This window comes from Cebus imitator, unplaced genomic scaffold, assembly GCF_001604975.1.
Source record: "Cebus imitator isolate Cc_AM_T3 unplaced genomic scaffold, Cebus_imitator-1.0 Scaffold434, whole genome shotgun sequence".
NCBI classification, from domain to species: domain Eukaryota; kingdom Metazoa; phylum Chordata; class Mammalia; order Primates; family Cebidae; genus Cebus; species Cebus imitator.
In genome coordinates this window covers 1,627,525-1,639,116 of record NW_016107749.1, presented here as the reverse complement: position 1 = coordinate 1,639,116, position 11,592 = coordinate 1,627,525, and the positions used below count along the sequence as shown (strand labels likewise).

At 39.2% G+C, this 11,592-nt stretch overlaps 1 protein-coding gene across 3 annotated transcripts in view; it reads left to right on the top strand.

The window, feature by feature from the left end:
* The window catches only part of SPPL3 (signal peptide peptidase like 3), a 149,807-nt gene that overhangs the window by 92,070 nt on the left and 46,145 nt on the right, over positions 1-11,592 (top strand). The window lies entirely within an intron of this gene.

Below are 11,592 nucleotides of genomic sequence, written 5' to 3'. Positions count from 1 at the left end.
AAAGTTTGGCCAAAACCAAAAAAAAAAAAAAAAAAAAAAAAAAAAAAAAAAAAAAAAAACAAAACTGATGACAGAACCCTGATGGGCAGAGGAAAAGGAGAACATTAGGTGCAGAGAGCAGGGAAGAAATCCAGTAGGATGTCATGGGAGCTGGGTTAAAATTGTTTCAGGAAAAGAAAGTGGCTGCAGTTGACAGCTCCTGCAAGCGGGGGGGATATCAAGTTAAGATATTGACTGAAGTGTTATTAGATTAAGCAACAATAGGATTGTTGATGGTCTTGGGGAGAGCAAATTCCATAGAGTGTTGGGGAGAGAAGGCACAGTGTGTCAAGGAGATACCAGTGAAGACAACAAATACAGGCAGATCCCCAGGTTTGGTAGCCCTATGTGAACTGGCCTTTCTTCCTTTGGTTCTCTATCCTCCTCTCCCCCCATGCATCCCTACCCACACCACACACATACTCTCCATCTCTCACAGACACCTTTGTGGAAATACGCTCTAGCTCTTGCTTTTTCTTTCTGTCTCTTGCACTTATGCTCACTCTTGCTCTCTCCTCTCTACCTCAACTGAACTGTTTGACTACTTTGTGATCTCCCAGCAGGTCGCACTGTCACATAGGCCTCCATGCTGAGTTCCTACACCTGTTTGTGCCATGGCTTAATTTGGTAACTTGTTTACTTCTTTTGTCTCCCTATTAGGCAATTCTTGGTGGGTGGTAGGGGCTGAGTCTTTATCATGGAGTGCCAGTACCTAGTACAGTCATCATGATGTGGTGATACATAAGAGAGGATGGAACAGTGACCAGAGGCATTTATTCTAGTTGGAGCTTGTAACAGACATTAGATACTGCAGGATGATGGAGAGATTGGTTTGATTTTTAGATGTGTTGAATTGGCCGGACGTGGTGGCTCATGGCACCCAGCACTTTGGGAGGCCAATGCGGCAGATCATGAGGTCAGGAAATTGAGACCATCCTGGTTAACATGGTGAAACCCTGTCTCCACTAAAAACAAAAAATTAGCTGGGCATGGTGCCACTCACCTGTAGTCCCAGCTGCACAGGAGGCTGAGGCAGGAAAATCTCTTGAATCCAAGAGGCAGCGGTTGCGGTGAGCTGAGATGGCACCACTGCACTCCAGCCTGAGTGACAGAGCGAGACTCCGTCTCAAAAAAAAAAAAAAAAACCAAAAACACAGATGTATTGAATTCGAGGTGACCGTAGCATATGCAGGTAGAAGTGTGCCCCCAGGAGCATTGGACATTTGCTACTGAAAGTCAATGTGTCTTAGAAATCCCTCCTTGCTCTGGGACTCAAGAGACTTTCCTTTTTCAACTTTTTCGTCATCCCAGACAGAAACTGTAGTTTGTCCTGATAGTAGTAATGGATGAACTATGATTTAAACTGTTAGGCTCCTGTTTGCTTGTCCACAGAATTGGATTTGTCGCTAGGAGAGGTTAGTTAGCCCCCTGGAAATAACTAAATGTCAATCTGTAGCATTCATTTTTTTAAGTCATTGGAGATTTTCTTCTTCAAGTCTAGATTTTGGAATTGTATGGATGCTTTTAAAAGATTTTGTTTCTAGAATAATTTCTAAAGCTATCATCAGCATGAAATGGCAGGGAATAACTTTTTAATGAAACTGATACAGTAAAAACCAGTTCTGTTACAGATTAAGAGTAGTTTAAAAAATTTCCTAAAGTTTTATAAAAATTGTTATTGTAAAATGTACTTAACATACAATTTAAAATTTACCATTGAACTGTTTCTAAGTATAAAGTTCAGTAGCATTAAGTACATTCACATATGTTCTGTGCAACCATCACCACTATTTCTAGACCTTTTCCATCATCCCAAACAGAAACTGTGAATGCATCAAACAAAAACTGCCCATTCCCCTTCTCTCCAGTTCTGGTATCTGCTATTCTGCTTTCTCTTCCTATGAATTTGCCTAATCTAGGTCCATCACAGAAGTAGAATTATAACAATATTTGTCGTTTTGTCTCTGGTTTTATTTCACAAGGCATCATGTTTTCGAAGTTCATTTATGTTGTAGCATGTATCAGAATTTTCTTCTTTTTTAAGGCTGAATTTGATGGGATGGCTGTATCACATTTTGTTTATTTCATTCACCGATAGACACTTGGGTTGCTTCCACCCAACCCATTCCATTATTCACAACCCATTATTCAAGCCATTGTGAAAATTGGTGTACAAGTATGTTTGAGTCCTTGCTTTCAATTATTTGGGGCAAATACCTAGCCTTTATTAAGTTTTGTGAGCACATATCCTGAGAGGGTAGATATTCAGTAGCATTTTTCTTATGAAATGATAATTTCAACCAGCATGTTAACACAGATTTTTGCAAGTTTTTAAGGAGATTTATTTTGTACAAGTTCTAAAGCAGTCTTGGACTGTGATACAAAGATATCTTCAAAAGCTGCGTTATAATTTTTTTCTGTAACTGAGTCCCTTGGCCAAATAAAAATGCATAAACCACTTTATCCAGCTTGTACCTATTGGCTTTGTCTGAGGAAACCAGTTGCCTAATTTTTTCCCTTGCCTTATGTTTGTTACAGCCAGTATAGGGCTATTTCCGGCTGCAGTGTTTAACACAGGAGCCACAGTATGTTGCTGGTTGTATACTCAAATCATGATAAAATGCTCATGCTTTTGAAACTATAATGTGAGAACCCGTCTTAGAAGATAATTCGTAGGGAAAAGTTAAAGTAGTATATTGCCATCAAAGTCTTTAATGTCTTCTTTCTGTTTGACCCCCTCACTCCCCCCATAAATCCTTTCTTAGGCAATAAGATGTATTTGAAAAGAAAATTACACCAGATTATCTTTACTGCCTTGAAGACTAATATCTTTCTTTTGTATGAATTTGCTCAGTCAGCAGATTTTGTATCTCTGATGGAAGTAATCATTTTTTCATTGTACTAGTTTTGGTAAAATATAAAATATTAACGTGTATTTTATATATGTTCTTTCCATGAAATATTTTGTGATAACGCAGGGATAATATTTTGATATTTTTGTGGAGATGGGGTCTCCCTATGTTGCTTGGATAGGTCTTTTGAACTACTAGGCTCAAGCAGTCTTCCTGCCTCAGCCTCCCAAAGTGTTGGGATTACAGCTGTGAGCCACTGAGCCCAGCCTCAAGTAACTATTTTATTTACCACTTGTACATTGTACATAAATGGTTAAATTTAATGTATTAAATTTGTATTTAATAAGATACCTATTCTGTTACTAAGCTTAGAATCCATCTTTGGATTTTTTTCTTTAAAATATGGGGAAATGTGGAAGAGAATTATTGCAAATGTTATAATGTTAGACTAATTTTTTTTTAGATAAGGATACAAATTGAGTTCTATTTCAATATATTTCCATAAAGGGAAAAACAAGCATTTCTTTAGGCATGGAATACAAGTCATTTTTTGCATTTTTTTTTTTTTTTTCTCAGAGACAGGGTTTCACTGTGTTGGCCAGGCTTATCTCAAACTCCTAACCTCGTGATCCACCTGCCTCAGCCTCCCAAAGTACAGGCATGAGTCACCACGCCCGGCTGCATATAATTTTTAAATCTGAAATTTTAGATAGCAAAAAAATTCTAACAACTTTTGTTGTTTCGTGATCTGTACGAATTACATGTGAGAAGGTGTTTGCATTGCCAGAGCTTGTGGGTTAAGGTAGAAGGCCAGCAGTTCCCAAAATGTGGCTCATGGACCATGGGAGATTCCTGAGACCCTATCCTGGGGTCCATAGGGTCAGACCGTTTTCATAATACTACTAACATTAATTGTCTTTTTCATTTTTGCACCTTTTTTCTCATGGTGGCAAAGCAGTGGTGCACCGTCACCTGAATCAAGGCGTGGCACCAGACAGGACTGGTAATCATGGTATTCTCCACCACCAGGCACATGCCATTTACACTTAGAATATTCTTGATGAAGCAGTAAAAATTTCTTCTGTTAAGTTTCAACCCTTGAGTACATTCATTAAAAATTTCCACAAAGCACTTCTACTGTATACCAAAGTATCATTGGTTAGCTTGAGAAAACCACTTATGCAGTCATTTGAGACGCTAACTCAACTAGACTTTTTATAAATTGGAATTTTTAAAATTCCAATTTTTACTTGAAAGAATGACTGATGGACATATTTGGGAGATAGTTTCTTGAAAATGAATAAAGTGAGCCTGTTACTTAAAGAGAAAAAAAGTGTTTTTACCAATGATAAAATTTGAGCTTTCAAGTTAAAATATAATTTTTGAAAATTTGTATTTACTACCATAAGCCCTAAGAATGATACTAACGTGATTTTTCAGATACTATATAATGAAAAGAGACAACATCTGGAAGAGTGGCAAAACTCAGCAAATCAATACCTTCCAGATTACCAATGCGTGTTACAAAATCATCCATGGGTAACAGGTTCACACAAAGTTCAGCATAGTTCAGTGGATTTTAATGTACTATAGTAAAATCCAAAACAATCCGTTGATGTAGTTTCAAATTCCACATTGCAGTAAACCTTTAAGAAATCACCACTTGTTGAATTTAATGTGGTATCAAAGAAGAATATTGATAGTTATCTGAAAAGGCTATTAGGTACTCCTTCTTTTCCAACTATCTGTGTAAAGCTGGATTTTTTTTCCCCATAAAGTTGAGTTCATGCGACATATGGTGGTAGATAGAATGCAGAAGCCGATATGAGAATCCAGCTATCTTCCGTTTAAGCTAGACATTAAAGAGGTTTGCAGACATGTAAAGAATGTCCCTTGTCTCAGTTTTTGTTTGTTTGGGAAATATTTGCCCTTTTAAAAATGTTATTTATGTTAACATGTAATGGTTTTATTATATATAAATTAACATTTTAACTTTTTCTCGGTTTTAATTTCTAATGTAGTAAATATCGCTAACCCACACGTACTAAAACTCTTTGGGAGTCCTCAGTTTTAAGAGTGTTGTTCTGCAACCACCAAGTTTGAGAAGTGCTGGTCTAAGGCAGTGTCTCTGCAGTGTTAGAATAGTAGTTGCTTGGTTTTGGGGTGGACAAGAATGCTTTCATTGTATAGCTGGAAGGCTGTCACATAGAACACGTCATAGAACAGTACTCTCTGTGTCTCAGTTTGGCATGACTTTTAGCAGGCTATGTGTTATAAGCACTTGCTGGTAAAGCAGCTAGAAATAGATGTTCAACTGTCAAGCAGTTACTAAAATCCAGCATGGTTCTGAAAACCTTAGGGTTTAGAGTTTAGTCTTGTATATGAGAGACGTTTAGCTCTTTATCTATTAAAGTAAAGGTTTGGAGGAATGTAGTTAAAGAATTAGTGGTCTTCATAATGAATTTATAAAATGTTTCAACTGAACAGCTGGCCTGTACTGATACATCACTTGACAGTCTTCAAGTCTGTTTTCAATACATTTGGCTAACCTGTTTTTGGCATGTCTCAAACGCATGTATTTAGTTTCTTTCTGTGTTTCAGTAAGAATTCCTTTATCTCAGAATAGAGTAGTTCCTGTCTTTCATGTCCATCCAGAGCCTCTGGGAACAGACACCTCAGGAGGAGGGCCTGAAGAATGACACATTTCTGTTGATGCTTTGGTAGAGTCTGAGATGTAGGATGGGGAGAGACTGTAAAATAAGATTGTTGGGCTTTGATTTCCTATTATTGGCCAGACTTGCCCACCCTTTTTCCTTGGAATACCTTTTCTTCCTTGCCTACTCCATTTATCATAGTCTTACCCCAGAGCCCCAAACCCCAGCTCCTGTAGTAAAATCTGTGTGTATTTCTGAAGTGCTGATGAAGGCTTTCATTCTTTGTGTGGGCAAAGAGCAGAATAGAGGATGATACAAGAGGGACCTTCTTCCTCCCTGTCATTACCAGCAGTGAAAACCTTTAGACATTTTTGAAACCGCTCTGTGCTCATTTTTATGAGTGTGTAGAGTAGGTGAAAAGTGAGCCTACTTCAGGAGACCAAGGGCATAAACAAATATTGGATAAAGCAGTCTAGCAGAGAGAAAATGAAGAGTTTGTAAGTTAGCCTTAGGGCTGGCCACAGTTTTTAAACAGACCCACAAGAAGAATTTCCCATGGGTTGAATAAACCAACCAGAGTTGCTAGCCAAGGTAAGATGATGGCATATATGTCTGCTGGTATAATGTAAGATTTATATTAAGCCATTTTTAAATCTGTAAATACTGGGAGATTAAAAGGGGAAATATCAGTTTCAGTCATCTGGAAACAGGATCATCTTTGGCAGTGCCAATTTACCTGTGTTATGTCAGTGATGAGCAAAATGAAAGATGGAAAGGGTATTTTTGATAATATTTCTGTTTTTTGAAAGCAAAACACAATATAAAAATACAGGCTTTGGTTTTTTTTTTTTTTAAGACAAGATCTTGCTCTATCACCCAGGCTGAATGAAGTGCAGTGGCAACGATCATAGCTCACTGCAACCTCAAACTTGTGAGCCCAGGGGATCCTCCTACCTCAGCCTCCCAAGTAGTTGGAACTATAGGAGTACCCCACCATGCCTGGCTGGTTTTTTTCTTTCTTTTCTTTTTTTTTTTTTTTTTAATAGAGTTGGCATCTCATTTTGTTGTCCAGGCTGGTCCTGAACTCCTGGGCTCAAGCAATCCTGCCACCTCAGCCTCCCAGAGTGCCAGGATTACAGGCATGAGCCACCATGCCAGGAATACAGGTGTAAGCCACCACACCCAGCCAAAACCTAGACCCTTGAAAAATAAAAATTAATTGGGCCTTCAAGTTTATCTGGGCCCACAGAGGATTTTATGGATACTAGAAAGATACGAAGAATTGCCCAGGGAGGATTACGTAGCTAGTTACTGTATAATTACAGATAGAATCAGTTTTGGGCAGATATTGAAGTCAATTTGGGAGACTCTGGAATTAGGCCACCTAAGATCAGAAGTGCAATCTGGCTTTTGATCTTAAAAAACGGTAATAATCACAGCGATTAACAGTTCTCCAAACCCCAAAATGAAAACTCAGAGTTTTCTCTAATTCATTTGGCAGAAAAACCTGGCCTAAATTGATGAGGCTATTTATAATCTTTATTTATCCTATTTAGTGTGAATATTCATGTTTCACTACAGAAATATTAGTATTTGATTACCAGTTACTGCTCCAGACTGCAATGGGGTTGTTTTCTTTGTAAAACTCCCAAAAATTCTGAATCTTGTTTGTTCTTGAGGCATTATTTTTGGATAAGGGCTTATAGACATGTAGTACTTACCTAGTAGAATGATGTGAGAATTAAATGCTCAGTAAAATGTTAGGTATTGTTGCTATTACCACTAACATAAGTCTAGAACCCCAGTTTTGAAATGTAACGTGAGTATCTTTCTGTAGAGATGCATGTCAGTGCAGTCCACTAGAACTTTTCACGATAATACAGATGTCTTTATCTGGCCATCCAGTATGGTAGCCACTAGCTGTAGAACACTTGAAATGCAATCAGTGCAACTGAAGAAATTTTAATTTAAATATAAATAGCCACATATGGCTAGTGGCTGCTGTATTGAACAGCACAGTTCTGTGTAATTCGAGTTCATGTTCCATTCAAACTTTAGTTTTTCTGTCTTTGTAGTCACTACTGATCAAGAATACATTGTGGACCCAGCAGATTATTTATTAGCTAAGACAGCTATTAATAGTAACAGAGCAAGAACTTTGTTTTTTTGTTGTTGTTTTGTTTGTTTTAAGATGAAGTTTTGCTCTGGTGCCTACGCTGGAGTGCAATGGTAGGATCTCAGCTCACTGCAACCTCTGCCTCCTGAGTTCAAGTGATTCTTCTATCTCAGCCTCCCGAGTAGCTGCGGCTACAGGCATGTGCCACCATCCCTGGCTCATTTTTTTTTTTTTTTTTAGAAACAGGGTTTCACCATGTTGGCCAGGCTGGTCTTGAACTCCTGACTCAAGTAATCCACCTGCCTTGGTCTCCCAAAGTGCTGGGATTATAGGCGTGAACCACTTTGCCCAGCCACAAGAACTTGTTTCTAAGTATATCCTAGGCTTAGCATCAGCTAATATTTTCTTCTGTCTCCAGGGCTTTTTAAAGACTTAGCGGTAAAGGGTACACATTTGTCCTTGAACTTGACTAAGGCAACCTTTAATGATCTCAACTTAGGTAATTAATAAAATATAATGCATCTACACCAAGAAGTCCCTAGCCTTAGAGAGTTCAAGTGGCAGAAATTTCCCTGGTAAATGAGGAAAAAGAAAACTTCATTACGAAGTTGTTGCCGGATATCAAAATGTTTCTGCTAACATGTTCACATTTGTTAAACAGATGTTATTTTCCAAAACTGATTTCTGTATACATCTAAAATGTAATATGATGTGCTATATTGATGTTTTTGTAATTCCCCTAGACTAGATAGGAGTTGTTAGGGTACATCTGCTAAAGTGCAAGATGCATTTTTTTCTAATGTCATTTCACAAGAGATTGAATGTTCACCAGTGTGATGTGTACATTATCTTTACCTGTGGGATTCCATGGTTTTCCCTTTGATAAAAGGTTGTTAGCAGTGTCCCATCCTTCATTAAATATTAAATTGACTAAAAAAGGAGGCATGGAGCTGGATGCCATGGCTCACACTTAAAATCTTAGCACTTTGGGAGGACAAGGCTGGAGGATCACTTGAAGCTAGGAGTTTGACACTAGTCTGGGCAACATAGCAAGCCCCTTGTCACTACAAAATTTAAAACTAAAAAAATTAGCCAGGCACACCTGTAGTCCCACCTACTACGGAGGCTAAGGTAGGAGGTTTGCTTAAGCCTCTGAGTTCAAGGCTGCAGTGAGCTGTGATCGTGCCACTGTGCTCTAGCCTGGGATGCAGAGCGAGACTCTGTCTCTTAAAAAAAAAAAAAAAAAAAAAAACAGAGGCAGGCCAGATGCGGTGGCTCATGCCTATAATCTCAGCACTTTGGGAGGCTAAGGTGGGTGGATCATGAGGTCATGAGATCGAGACCATCCTGGCTAACATGGTGAAACCCCGTCTCTACTAAAATACAAAAATTAGCTGGGTGTGGTAGCGCATGCCTGTAATCCCAGCTACTCGGGAGGCTGAGGCAGGAGAATTCCTTGAACCAGGGAGGTGGAAGTTCAGTGAGCCGAAAATGAAACGAAACAGAGCTAGACTTTGTTAGAGAGAGAGAGAGAGAGAGAGAGAGAGAGAGAGAGAGAGAGAGTGGAGCAGGCAGGCAGGCAGGGGCAAAGGCCTCCATTTATTTCTACTGAGGTGGTAGAAACAACAATCTAACTTCCTAATTAGAAAGTTAAATAAGATGAAAGCATGTAAAACATTGAGATATTGCTGTCGTTAAGGACTCAAAATGAGAATGTTGAGACAATGAGTGGTTAAAAGTTGTACTCATTGAACCTGGAAGTTTTCTATTTCTTCTTTTTTTAAACTTATTTATTTTGAGACGGAGTCTTGCGCTGTTGCCCAGGCTGGAGTGCAGTGGCCTGATCTCGGCTCACTGCAATCTTTGCCTCCCAGGTTCAAGCAGTTCTCCTGCCTCAGCTTCCTGAGTAGCTGGGATACAGGCACATGCCATCACACTTGGCTAATTTTTGTATTTTTTTAGTAGAGATGGGGTTTCACCATATTGGTCAGGCTGGTCTCGAACTCCTGACCTTGTGATCTACCCGCTCAGCCTCCCAAAGTGTTGGGATTACAGGCGTGAGCCACCACATCTGGCTCCTATTCTTTATTTTAAAAAAGAGTGCTTTCTGTATTTGTGAAGCTTTCACATCTTAATTTTGCAATAAAGGCCAGTAAGAGAAGGCAGGAGGAAAGAGTAGCTCCTGGGTGCATAGTTGAGTTTTTAAAAAGAACAAGTTTTAAGAGAACATGTTTGCTTCCTGTTTTGTAATGTGTGTATGTTCTGTACTCATGATTTGTATGGAAGGATACACATACCAAACTGTAAACAACGTCTCCTCCTAGGGAATGGAAGTGCAGAGAGGAGGAAGGGGGAGGCACTGTACTTCGCTTTATATACTTGCCCATTTTTTAGTTTTCACAGTGAACATAAATTTGTATAATTTTTTTAAAAAATTGATAGTTCTAAAAATGCAGATTGGCTATAATTTATTTAAATCCATTTTCTGTATTTTATAATGTCTTTTTGTTAAAAGGCTTTTTGCAAAACTTTTATAAGGCCAGGCACGTAGTGACTCATGCCTGTAATACTGGCACTTTTGGAGGCTGAGGTGGGTGGATTGCTTGAGCCCAAGAGTTCAAGACCAGCCTGAGCAACATGGTGAAACCCTGTCTCTACAAAAAATACAACAATTAGCTGGGTGTGGTGGCACACACCTGCAGTCCTAGCTGCTCGGGAGGCTGAGGTGGGAGGATTGCTTTTGAGTCCAGGAAGCAGAGGTTTCACTGAGCCAAGATTATGCCACTGCACTCCAGCTTAGGCAACAGGTAAAACCCTATCTCCAAAAAGAAACAACAACAAAAGCTTTTATAATGATAGTTTGAATTGAAAATAGTATATGAAATTTCAAATGTCATAAAATAAGATATAACTCTGATTATGTGATATTTGGTACAGTTTGCAAAATTGTTAGAACTTTTTAAGATCTTAGTATGAATTATAAAATACCATGTACAATATTAGGGGTGAACTTTAACCAAATTTTCTTGTATAGGTTTATTCAAAAGCTAAAACAAAACTTCAGTTAGGGGAACCATTAAACATCTGAACACTTTTCTGAAATCAGGCATTTAGTTCTGCATTGGGGGACATGCTCATTGCCAGGTTATGGAAGTGAGAACTGGCAACCTTAATCACACTCTGATATTTTGTACATGGTCAAGTCTTCAGCTAGAAAAACAGACTATGAAGAAAGTCATTGACTACAGTCACTCAGAGACTACAACACAGCACAGAGGATCTATCAGGGAGGAGGAGCTGGTTTTTTAAAATTTAATCCAGGCCAGGCGTGATGGCTCACGCCTCTAATCCCAGCACTTTGGGAGGCCGAGGCAGGTAGATCCCCTGAGGTCAGGAGTTCAAGACCATCTTGGCCAACATGATGAAACCCTATCGCTACTAAAAATACAAAAAATTAGCTGGGCGTAGTGGCGAGCACCTGTAGTCCCAGCTATTCAGAAGGCTGAAGCAGGAGAATCGCTTGAACCCAGGAGGTGGAGGTTGCAGTGAGCCGAAATTGTGCCATTGCACTCCAGCCTGGGCAACAAGAGTGAAACTCCGTCTCAAAAATGAATGAATGAATAAATAAAGATCCAAAGGCATGCCATTGTAGACCACAGCAGTGTGTCATGAAAGTTTATTATATGTTTTGTTTTTTTACAACGATTAAAGGAAATGTAATGTCCTACTCTGTACGCATCAGTCTTTCTGTCCTCACTGGGATAATTTCCAGTCAGCATCAGAAAAGGTTGAGCATCTCCCATTTTAAAAAAGAAAATGGGGCCGGGCGCGGTGGCTCACGCCTGTAATCCCAGCACTTTGGGAGGCCGAGGCGGGTGGATCACGAGGTCAAGAGATCGAGACCATCCTGGTCAACATGGTGAAACCCCGT